The sequence below is a fragment of the Poecilia formosa genome, unplaced genomic scaffold (genome assembly GCF_000485575.1).
Source record: "Poecilia formosa unplaced genomic scaffold, Poecilia_formosa-5.1.2 Scaffold365, whole genome shotgun sequence".
Taxonomy (NCBI): Eukaryota; Metazoa; Chordata; class Actinopteri; order Cyprinodontiformes; family Poeciliidae; genus Poecilia; species Poecilia formosa.
In genome coordinates, this window is record NW_006800304.1 from 1 (window position 1) to 11,106 (window position 11,106).

The following is an 11,106-nucleotide window of genomic DNA, read 5'->3' on the forward strand; positions in this document are numbered from 1 at the left end:
CAAAATATTTAGTTGGTGCTAAAGACAAAAAACAAAGTGATACATTTCATATGGGCTGGGCTGTAGTTCTGGACGTCACTGCATGATGAACGGAGGAAACGTTCATTCAAACTTGAATCACTGAGTTCTTCAGAGGCCGTAATGATCCTCCATCAGAACCGGTCAGCTCCATCTGGACCTTCATTTGTATCCCGTCCCTCCTCTGTTTCTGTTTCTACATCTGTGTAGCAAAGAATCAGGCTTTAATTAAAATAGGTTGATTCATTATTCATATATTTATCTTTCTTCTAATCTTTCCTCAGCTTCTGAATGTATTCATGTTTTTATTATCTTGACCTAAAAGCTTCTGCTTCTTATGGAATATCTGATAATCCTGGATTGTTTGGGATTTTACAGATGCCTAAATATGTCTGAACTTCCTCTAGAATATTAATTATTGCTTTAGTCTTTTAGTCTTATTTGAAGTAAACTAAGACGTCTGCAATACGGGATACTTGTTAAGACTCGGTGTGTTTTAGCAGAGATGTATTTCTGTGTCCAGTCTGGAGGGTGTCAGATTCACATTGTTGTTGTTTCAGAATAAAAGTTTCTGCTGGTTGTAACAGATTAACAGCCAGCGACTGTGTGTGTGTGTGTGTGTGTGTGTGTGTGTGTGGGTCAGGGTCGTGACTCTATGTGTGTTTCTGATCAGACAAACAGGACGCCTTGTGTTCCCCTCAGACCTCATTATAGCTCTGATACACACACACACATTGACATCTGGAAAAGGTCAGAGGACGTGTGTGTGTGTGTGTGTGTGTGTGTGTGTGTGTGTGCGTGCCCACCTCCCAGCTCTCAGCCTGTTTACCGGCTCCAACAACATGAGCCGACCCACCAAACCCTCTGAGGAACGCGGCGCGGCGATCCGGGGACGCCGGAGATTCCAGCTGTCTCTACTGGGTCCGCCTCTGTGTCTCTCTGTCTGTCTCTGTGTCTCTCTGTCTGTCTCTGTGTCTCTATGTCTCTGTGTCTCTCCGTCTGTCTCTATGTCTGTCTCTGTGTCCAGCAGCTGAAGAACAGACTCTGACTGGAAACATGTCAGATGTTCTCTGGGTTCTCTTCAGCTGAACTGGGAACCAGTTTGGTTAGTGGGAGCAGTGGAGTTTAGCAGTGAGAGGAACTGGAAACTTGATGACTCTCAGTGAAAAATCGGCGCTGCTGCTTTCCGTCTGGTTTTGTCCCGGTCCGATAATCCGCTGGATTCACTGTGGATTCCAGGAATTTTACACTTTTTGAACTTTGTCACATAAAGAAACACAAAATTCAACGTATTTTATTGGGTTTAATGCGAGGACGGTTTTAATTAGTGGTGGGACTGGATTAAAATGTTTAATGGAGTTAATTTCACAGCCTGTTAGTACTCTAAAATTATAGATAAAAAAATAAGCAACATTTTTAAGTCAAAAAACATTTTTTCTGCTAAGTTGTTCAATAAATAGAGAAGAGATATTTATCAATTTGTTCACCAATCAGATTGGAGCAAAGTGTTTTTCTATCCGCTCATCTTTCCAGAGTTTCTCTGATTATTCATGGAGCATTCATGTTTACTGTGGATGCTAACATTAGCGATAGCTGCTACATGCTAGCATTAAGATGCTATTTTAGGCTTGAATAGCTTCGCTGAGAGGCTAATTCCTTGTAGCTCAATTTGAACACAAACATAGTCTTTTCCAGCGTCCAATCAGATCGTTTATAAGCAGAACTGAACCCCAGTGGACCAGAAAACGCTTCATCCTCCACCGTTGCTGTTAGCGTGTTAGCTGTTAGCGTGTTAGCTGTTGTTGTCACTTGTGTACCAGAAACGCACAAATATAAAGGTTAAAATGGGAACCTTTGCATAAAAAAAGTGATTAATTGCATAAAAGCATTATAATTTAAAATCTATGTAATCAATGAATCAGAATCGTTGTGTTAAAGTCCCAGCCGTCGTTTTAATTGAGTCAGATGATCATCAGTGTGTGTTTGTTCCTGCAGGGTTCTGATCCAGAGATGCTGCCACGCCTTCACACCTGATCCGTCAGATTGGTGAGTTCAAAACTTTTCAACATCCTGATGAACGTTCAGCTGATGGAAACCTTTTTACCAAGTCAAAAATAATGGAACCATGAATCCTGAGCTTTGCTTCAGCTCCTCTGGTTTCTCTGACAGCTGGAGTTCCTGCAGGACTTTGACTTTGCTGCGTTTCCCTTCAACTGTCATGCAAATTTTAAGCAAACTTTTAAAATGTCAGGGTACGCATAATGTGATTTAGTCAAATATTGACGCTACGCAGGGCTGGAATAAACAGGAAGAAGAGGTTTCTAACTCTCCCGCTTCTAGCTTCCTCTCCTGGATCAAACATTATTGAACTCATGGTTGTGCAGTTTATTTCTGTTTATAAAATCCAGTCTGACATGTTGGACCTGGAGGTGAACAGTGAACCCGGTGGGAGCATCACTGCAATGAAACGGCAAGCTGGTGAAACGCATTTTAATGGGTCAACCGTCTGGCTGAAGCTCACCGTAAAACACACACACACACACACACACACACACACGCGCACACACACACACACACCTGACTGTGACCCCGGCTCCCCTGAACACGACGGGAACAGAAACGTCCCACTTTCTGAGGACTTCATGTTCACATGGGCTACAAACAATCTAACAAACATGTAACGTTTTACAGCAGGAGACTCGTCACAGTCGGTCTGAATAAATGTGATTTTCGCCATGCAGCTGCGATGATGATGGAAACTGATCCCGGTCCGGCCGTGCAGAGCCTGGCGGATCGACCCACAGGGCTGAAAGGTCAATGCTGACATTTAAAATGAAAACTTAGCAGCAATTCATGTGGAGATTCAGCGTATTATTTTCACACCTGAAGTCCGGTACCTCATAGTTCTGGTTCCTGAGGTTCGGTTGGGCAGGAGCGTTTGACACGCCGACATGTTGTGATGCTTCAGTCAACCGGTTCGCTGCAAGTTGTCGTCACAGAGCTACTTAAACATTTATCAATGATTACAACTTTAAACACTCATAGCTGAGTATCATCAGCATAGAAAATAAAGAATTAGATCAGAAAACTGGCTGATTGTTTGGCCTGGAGGGGAAATAAACAGAATCGCCCTGAGACGGAGCCCTGTGGTTCGCCACATGGCAGCTTCTGAGACGCTGACATGATCTGGTTTGTGAAAACACTGAAGCTTCTGGCCGAACGGTTGGAGGTTTGTTCGTTGTTTCCTTTTGTCTCGTCTGTCATGATGTGCTGCTGCTTTTCTCGGCCAGGTCCTCCTTAGTGAGGTTTTGATCTCAGTGAGTTTCTAAATAAAGTTTCATGAAAAATGAAAATTGTTTTATTATTTCAGAGGATGGACTCTGAAGTCATCCTCTGATGGACGGACTCGGTGGATCATGTTGTGATCAAACCTGGGATTCATGTTGGTTTTTCCAGCAGGAAGCGGCAGCATCGTCCTCTAGAGAAACATGCCTCACGTGTTTTTCATGCGACTCGTTCCCAAATTGTAAAATCCATATTTTCAGTCTTTCATGGCTTCCTAAGTTTGTCCAACATGAAGCGACAGGAGGAGCTCGTCTCCATCTTGTTTTGGATCAGCAGCTCTGGTTTCCTCTTTGTTCTTTTCTCCTGTTTCTCTGCTGAGGTTCCAATTAGAGAGCAGAATAAAAGCTTCAATGAGAAACTTCAGAGCTTCTGCATCTGAAATCAGATGGATTTGGGTCACGCTGTGCAGAACTCTGTCGGAAGCAGAAAGATTTTCATATTTAACGTCTAAAGTTGGTTTTCTGACGCTGATCTGAGTGGATGTAACATCAGCTCCTCTAAACGGGTCTGAGAGGAGGCGAACCGGCTCCGATTACAGATGAAACCCGTCAGAAAGTCCGATCCGTTCCCAATTACTGGCAGAAGAAATCCCTGCCAGGGCTGGACGTGTGCAGAGTGGACGCTGAGGGACGGATTGGGGACACGTTGGACAGGATTAGTTCCTCAGAGGGCAGAGCGGCGCACCGATCAGATATTCATCCCAAATGAGACATTTTTCCTTTGGCTGCTGTGTTAACCACATCGCTGACATTTCACCGTCGTTCCGCCGCCGCGGTTTGAGACGGCCGCTGCAGAGGAGTGAGGTCATCGGGTCAAGTGAAGCAGCAGTCATGTTGGGCGAGCTCATTTCCTGCTGCCGCTGTTCGACCCGAGAGCAGCAGATTGTGACGGAGCGACGCGTCTTTGTGTCAGACGATGGATCCTGCTGCTCCAGACGACGTTTTAGCATCTTTGGTGAAGAAAACATGATGCATAAGTATAGATATTGTTTCTAAGGCAGACGGTTTGGCTGCTGATGAGGAACCTGAAGGCAGCAGAAAGCCTCTGCACAGACTCAAATGTTGCACTTTGTGACTTTATCAAATAAAAACATCTCAGATCATCTCTGAACTCCTGGATGGTTGAAAGCAAAGTTACTGTAGTTAAATAAAGCTAACTGAATAACAAAAACTGAAACTGAGAAAACATTTTCGTTAGCTGAATTAAATAAAAATGGTAATTAATAGGGAAAAACTAGAACATACTGATATCCTTGCAAACTGATTTAATTTTTCTGTTTTTTTTCTTTTTTTGTTTTCAACACTCCGTGTTCATCCTGGCGCTACGCTAAGCTAGTCTACAAAATGGCGACGCTACAGTTGGGAGAAAACTCCAGTTTATGTTCAATGAACATTTTATCCGTTTTTTGCTGAGTATTTATTACTCAATCGATACGCAATCCCAATAAAATATTTTTTCATAAAAATGAACTTAAAGTGAAAAATCTAACCAATAAAAACCAAAACTAAACAATATTTAATTCATATTAAATAATAAAACATATCAAACACTAAAAACTAATTGAAACTAACTCGACTAGAGAAACAAAAAGTAACAAAATAAAACTAAATTATAGTGAAAAAACCTAAAACTATCATAGTCCTGGTTGGGGAAGCTGTTCATTTCTCTCTTTGTGTAAGAGTGACACAAAGAGTGAAATACAGCAACACACACCTGGAAGCGGTTCTGTCCCAACAGTCAGAACCGACGGCACCGATCTCCTCTGGTCCATTGCAGAAACTTTGTTGGAGAGAAACGTCGTCTTTGCCTCCATTGTTGTCTCTCTGCCTTGATGAGCAGGCTCTGCACTGGTGGCATCTTGATTAGGAAGAGATTAATGAACGTTGGCTTCAGCAGCTTCCTGCATGTCAGGCTTTTTTAAAGTTTGAGTTTTGAAAACGTTTTCTACCAGCGCCTCTCCCTGCAGGAAGCCGCCGGGCCTCATCATGTCTGACTGAAACCTGGATCTGTTTTTATATTAAAATCTGTAACCCAGCGTCAGTTCCAGTGATAACTGAGCTTCATATTAAAGCACGGCTTTTGACGAATGGCTGCGCAGCCAATCGGGTTAATGGATCCTGTTATCGGCGGTGGTGTCAGGATCCCAGCTGGATAATAATGACTGCTCTGCGTTTGCGGGGCATTTAATTCAATAAAGAGTCCATTACTTCCTGCCTGTTAGCCTGCAGCCTCTGCAGCCTGCTTCCCTCCCTTCACGTCTCCATGTCAGCCTCTTACTCTTTTAGATTTCATTAGGCTGACTCCTCATTAGGAAACTGGATTTCTGAGGAAGAAAGGCGACCAAAGCCTCCTGGCCTGCTTACAGGAGCATAAAACACGACGCGTGGCATCGGGTTAATCCATTAGAGATTCTGCTTTCATGGAAAAATTCTCCCTTTTTTACAGAATTTAAACAAGCCATTAAATATGAAGCTGCAGATGCTTCCATGGTTTCCATGAAATGTTCATCTGGATTTGGTGGATGAAGCTGACGTCATGGTGACGGAGCGAAAATCTGCGAGAAGAAAAGCTTTGCAGGCCGTCGGGTGGAGTGGCATCACAGCTTACTCAGCTGCAGCCCTCTGGGGTTCGATTCCTGACCTCATGGCCTTTGCTGCTTGTCTTCTCTCTGTCTCTCTGTCCATTTCCTGTCTGGCAGCTGACAGTAAAGGTCAGTAAAGTAACATTGTCAGGAAGGACATTCATCCAGACCTGGAGAATTTCTGAAACCAGTGTTGGATGGACCGAACTAAAACTTCAGCAGCGCTAACTGCAAAGAGCTAATCATAAACAAACACTGCTCAGCGCTACACCAACACGGTACTTAGCTTCAACCATGTCGTTGCAACATAGCATAGCGCCCTCTACTGGGTCATATCTGTTATTGCACACCTTCCTGTTCGGCTTGCACTTCAGGACTTTTCACTCATGTTTTCAGTTTTAGAGTTGAGTTTTGCTGACTGTGTTGCTCTTCACCTTAATTTGCTGTGACAGGACTTCAGTCAGAAATCATGCAGGATATTAATGAAAGCGTGTCGACCACCGCTAACTCCAAACTTTTCCTCAGCTCATAGCATATGAGGTGAGAGTTTTCAGTGTTTCAGTCTGAAAAGCGTCAGGAGCCGTCAGAGGTTTCCGTTTTTCTGCAGGAAGCTGTAACATCTGGATTCGTTCTGACTAAACGTCTTATAACGAATCAACAGAAACTGAGCTGCTGTTTCCATATCTGACAGAAAGTCAATTATGCTTTTTTTCATTGGGCTGTTTTATCTGTTTTTCTTTCTGCTGCTGTTTGATTTTCCTTCATCACCCTCCTCCTCCTCGCTCATGCTTCCCAGCGGGGAGTCAGACAGACGGATGATATCCACAGATGAGTGAACGAGTGGCTGATGGACAGGATGAGTTGGAGATGAAGGGAACTCCAGCTTTGAGAGTCGGATCCTTCAGGCAGCGAGAAGGCAGAAAGGTTTTCTCTGTAGGAAACTTCCTCATCTTCCTCATTCCTCATCTTCCTCATCTTCTTCTTTGAGATAAATTTATCTCCATGTCTACGTCTTCCTGGACCGTCTGGATGTCTTCGTCCGGCTGTTTGTCTTGATGCAGACAGAGGACTGTGGGTGTAAGCTGCCATTTCTAAAGTTATACAGCAGAAAATTAACAGCAGTAATTTGGGTTGTTTAAGAGAAAACATGGCGGTTCATTTATCAATCAGTCGTATTTTCACCATGTTATTTACTTATTTATAAATGTCACAGTTTCAAACTAAACATTTAGTTCATACAAACCTAAATATTTAGCTTTGATCTAACTAAATATTCAGTTTGGAACAAAAAGCTAAATAATTAGCTTCAAACTAAATATTAGAAAACTAAATATTCAGTTTAAAGCTAATTATTCAGATTTCAGAATATTTAGTTTGAAGCTAAGTATGTAGTCTGAAACTAAATATTTAGTTCACATATTAACTATTTAGCTTTAAGCTAAATATTTATATTTAGTTTAACCTTAAACTAAATATAAATGTGAACTTGAAAATTACACATTTAGCTTCAAACTAAATATTTTTGTAGGAGCTAAATATTTAGCTTTTTATTATTTAGTTTGAAAGTGTGACATTGGAAATAACATTTATAAATATATAATTTTGAAAACTGAACTGTCATATTCTTCTCTTCCTACAGGCTAAATAACTCAGATTATTGCTGCTAATTTCCTCCATATTCAGACTCAGTTTGGTTCTGAACATCGTTCCTCAATAATTCAGCTCCGTTTATCCATCCCATAATAAAACTGTCGTATTTAAATCTTCTGCAGCTGTCAGAGCTAAACTGTCACTAATGAGTGGAAGAGACTTTTTAAATGTGGAGTCCGACCCGAGTCGGGTTGCAGATCCTGGATCTGGATCTTTAACCAGCCTCTGCTGCTGTCTGAGCAGAAACGTCCTGAGAAACAGAGGAAGGAATATTCTGGTGAAGTTGAAGTTTCTCCAGCCGAAGCCGAGGATGACCTGCTTCTTAAAGGGGCAGAATCTCGTGAAATCGACTTTCTAAGCTTTGCATCATGATATAAAGTTATTCCCTCATCAGATATAGACCTAGAATGTTGTCTTGATTCTTTGATACATGTTTGAGAAACTCTTTAATCTCCATGGCAACCATTAAGCTGCTCCTTCAGACTAGCCAGCAGCAATTAGCAAACATCTGCTGAGCTCATCGTAGAAGCTACTTCTCAGAGCGACGCTGGTAAAAATGTTAAAGCGTTAATAGAAGAGCCATGTTGGGATGACTTCCTGGAGGCGGAGCTTCAGACAGAGCAGGAGCTTCTTAAAGAGACAGAGGCCCAATGTCAAGACGTTCAATTTGATATGTAGCATTTTTATAACAATTGAAGGTAGCAGAGTTGCCTACAGCAATAACTCTGAAGAATTTGAGTTAATATGAGTTACAACATTTAATGAAAGCATGTTTGAATTGGAATTGAATTTGCCCATAAAACACACAATTCTGCTCCTTCAGTCTGTTTGTATTTGGAGGATGAAGTGAAGTGAAACATTTTGCTGCCTGTTTTTGCAGCCTGTTAAGCTCGGTTTCTCCTTCAGTCAGTGCCTCCGCCTGGACCAGAACCACGTTCCTCAGACGCAGGAGTTTCTGTTTTCAGGAGTTTTCTGCTGAGGCCATCAGAAGATGTCAGCAGCATCTCTGCTCTCCTTCACCCTGACCTGCAGTCACTGCACGCTGTGTGTCTCCACGCAGAGCAGAGCAGAGGAGATGTATGCATCCTCACGGCCGGCTGCTGTCCTGGATCAACCTCCTCTCTGCCGGCGCTTTGCGCTGAGAGCCGACCTCCACTTCCTCCGCCCAGGATTTAGGTTTTCTCTCCCGGTCCAGCATTGTTTAAGCCGCTGGAACGTTTCTGACTCCTCCAGATAAACTCTGCTGAGTCTGAAGCTGCTCCACATTCAGATGCTTCAGATGTTCGCTCTCTGCTTCAGGCTCTGGCTGTGTGAGTGTGTGTGTTTCTTTGCACTAACAGTGAGTGTGTCCATTCCTGCTGTGAGTCCAGCCGTCCCCCCGGTGTGTGTGACTCAGACAGTATGTGTGTGTGCATGTGTGTGTGTGGGTTCCTATTTGCTCCGTCAGCCCAGCCGTGTGCATGCAACACATGCTTCACGCTCTATTTGTGTCTCAGTTGGTCTGTGTGTTCATGCCAGTTGTGTTCATATTGCTGTCTCCTGAGTGGTGTGTGTGTGTGTGTGTTCAGACATCTGAAGGGTTTTAGTAAACACAGTGACAAACAAACCCTGTTTAGCTTTAGCCTCCTAATCATCTGCTCATAATAAATATTGGCTCATAAACCTGTCAGATTAATAATAGCAGAACCAAAGAGTAAAAACTAAGTACACCCCATGACCCAACAGGGCCACCATCCTCCACTTTATCACTCTCTCTTTGTGGATAAATATTGGTGTAATATTGCTTCAGCACAGGCTGAGGTTTGGACTTTGACTAGGCCTTCCTGATGTAGGGCTACATGCAGTATAATGCAGATTATAACCAGATCTGAATCAAAAAGCAGCTCTAACCAGCTGAACTCAGTGTTTCGGTGGTTTTTCAGTTTCCTGGAAGTTTGTTCCAGATTTGCGGAGCATAGAAGCTGAATGCTGCTTCTCCATGTTTGGTTCTGATGCAGAGCAGAACCAGAACCAGAAGAGCTGAGAGGTCTGGAGGGTTGCTATGACAACAGCAGATCTTTTGTGTATTTGGAGGGAAAACATCTTCACTTTGTTTTTTTCTCCGGTTGGATCTTTAAATCTTAAAATGACTGTAAACTGACGGTGGCAGCAGGTTGCAGCAGCTCTTTAGTTCTCTGCTTGAATCGTTGCTGTTTGGACAATTCTTCCCTCTGGTTCTGGATGCTGAACAGCTGGAAGGATTTCTGCTTTTACTTTCCCAACTTTCAGACACCAGTTATGATGCGTAACCGTGGCAACAAGGTGTTGTTTTTTTTCAACTCGGAGCAGCTGATTAGCATCTCAAAAGCTCAACTAACACCTGAACTTTGACTCCATATCCCAGCAGCGTTGAAAAGCTTCATGGATGCAGAGGGACAGGAAGTTGCATCATCTCTTCTGTGTGGAAACAGGAAAAACTGACTGGATGAACTTCAAATCCAATAAAGGACCTAGACAGAGTTTTCCATTTATCATGGCATTTACTGGATCTTATCCCCTACTCCAACATCTCTGCCCGGCTTCTAACCAGACTGAGATTTAAAGAGAAGCAGCAAAAGCAAAGGAGGTGGATTAGCACCTGATGGCATCAGCAATTACACGTTACTGTGGAATGTTGTCTCTGTTTCAGATGTTGAGCTGCTAGCATGTCAGGACAGACAGTTGTAAAGCAACAGTCTTCAGTCAGAGGCTCCTTCAGATTTGCTGCAAGCCTGACTGCTACTGGAGATCCTTCCAGCCCACAGCATTGCCATCCACAGCGACTCTCTGAAGACACCTGAATAGGGCTGAAACGATTCCTCGAATGATTCGAGTACCTCGATTACTAAAATTCCTCGAGGAAAATTTTCCTGCCTCAAAGCTTCGTTAATTTATGTTTTATTAGTTAGCGCACCGTGTTCCGGCCGGGACTTCATTTGCGTTGCGCGGAGCTCTCACTTCCGCCTCTGAGTTGTTGACAAANACTGGATGAACTTCAAATCCAATAAAGGATCTAGACAGTTTTCCATTTATCATGGCATTTAACGGATCTTATCCGCTACTCCAACATCTCTCTGCCCGGCTTCTAACCAGACTGAGATTTAAAGAGAAGCAGCAAAAGCAAAGGAGGTGGATTAGCACCTGATGGCGTCATCAACTACACGTTACTGTGGAATGTTGTCTCTGTTTCAGATGCTGAGCTGCTAGCATGTCAGGACAGACAGTCTTCAGTCAGAGGCTCCTTCAGATTTGCTGCAAGCCTGACTGCTACTGGAGATCCTTCCAGCCCACAGCATCACCATCCACAGCGACTCTCTGAAGACACCTGAATGATCAACATTTAATTTCCCTTCAGGATAAATAAAGGATTTCTGAATCCGGCGGCCATCTTGTTTCTAGAGGAGAGGATTTCTCCTCCAACCCTCCAGAGCAGTCCAGTGTTTCTGTTTCTCTGTCCTGACCTTTAACTCAATCCCACTGACGGCGAGGAAAGA